Genomic DNA, 1,670 nt, shown 5'->3' with positions numbered 1-1,670 from the left:
CTTCCTAGTCTGTCTTAATCTGAATGTTTAGGAGTATCTGACAGACAGCAATTTGTGGAGCAATGAAAGATAAATCCCTCATTGTGGAGTTAACCATTAGTTACAGTGTAGTCCCTGCTCTTAGCCCAGTGACCAAGCCCCAAGGCGGAGCCCAAAACGGTTGGGAGGAGTAAAGGCCTGATGGAGGGACACGGTGGCAGAACCCGGAGCCTGGAAGCACGAGGGCACAAGTCGAGGCCAGGCAATACAGAGGAGACCCCGGAAAGAGCTTCTGACACGCCTCCAGGTACCAAGCCCCAAGGCGGAGCCCAAAACGGAAAAACACAATCTATACCAGAGTTCTACAGGACACATCACCTTCCCCTCGGAGACAGTACAACTAACTTAAGTGACACTGGACACAGAAAAAAAAATTGTCAGCAGCTGACGTTGTTGGAATCACAGGAGTGAAGAAAGCTTCAGATACAAGCTGTCAGGTCATAGGTCGGACAATGGGAGATAAATTCTGAAAGCATTTGGGAGAAGTGAAGGGGTATCCTGGTGGAGGGTGGAGCTGGGAAATAAGTGGGTCAAGGTTTGTCCTAGAGAGGTTGAAATCAAGCTGCTCCTTAGAGGCAAAAAGATTCTGAGACTTCATCTGACCTACTTTGGACATGGTTCAAAGAGGGACCAGTCCTTGGAGAGGGACCTCATGCTTGGAAGGGTGGAGGGAAGGCCCTTGATAAGACAGACTGATTTAGTGATTGGGGTAATGGGGGTAGGTGAGTCAGAGACAATAAGATTGGCACAGGATAGAGCAGGGTGTAGGGCTATTGTACATATGGTCACTATGAGTGACAGATGACTTAACATCACATAACACCAAGAACAATTACTAATTGCCAGTGAAACATTATGCAAAACAGGCTATTGTGTGATTTAGACACTGTGCAAACCCCATACATATTATATACAAGCTGTCCCTGGGTTACTGATGAGTTTTATTTCTAAATCTATCTTTAAGTCAAATTTAAGTAGTTTGAAGAGTGAATATGGTTCATCCATTAATCAAAAATTTGTCTTAGTATACACTACCTCAATTCATTGTCATCACATAATAACCTCCCACGTGATTAACTGCCTCAAAAAACCCTCGGAGGGGCTAGCTATGAGTTGGTTCCTACTCTATGGTACACAACAAGAAAAAGAAGAACAAATTAATGGCTGATCCTTCCATATTTTCCATGACATTATTCACATAAAAAGAGATAGCTCATCTTTTTTACCCAGTCATTGAAGGGGCTGAGAGGCATAGCCTTTGTGTTAACACCACAACTCTATATGATTGTACCACAAGAATTGTGTATACTGCATACCAAACTCCAAACTCATCACAATTAATGGTGACCCTACGTGGAGTCTGAGACTGTAAATAATCTTCATGGGAGGTGGGGAAATTAGAACTCCCAAACTTTAATTTAGTAACACAAAACATGATACTGTGCTCTTTTGGGGGATACATTTTGTGTATAAAAACATTAACGAAACCCTTCTAGGTACACTAAGCCATCTTTAGTGTAATAATATACTAACAATAATGATAGCATTTGATGTCCATAACAAAATACTACCTACTTGTTATTAGAAATCATTGTACCTCAAATTTTTAAGTATAATAAACTTCATAAATC

The sequence above is a fragment of the Elephantulus edwardii genome, unplaced genomic scaffold (assembly GCF_000299155.1).
Source record: "Elephantulus edwardii isolate Elephantulus edwardi_28Jun2011 unplaced genomic scaffold, EleEdw1.0 scaffold00294, whole genome shotgun sequence".
NCBI lineage: Eukaryota > Metazoa > Chordata > Mammalia > Macroscelidea > Macroscelididae > Elephantulus > Elephantulus edwardii.
Note: the sequence above shows the minus strand (reverse complement) of the source record.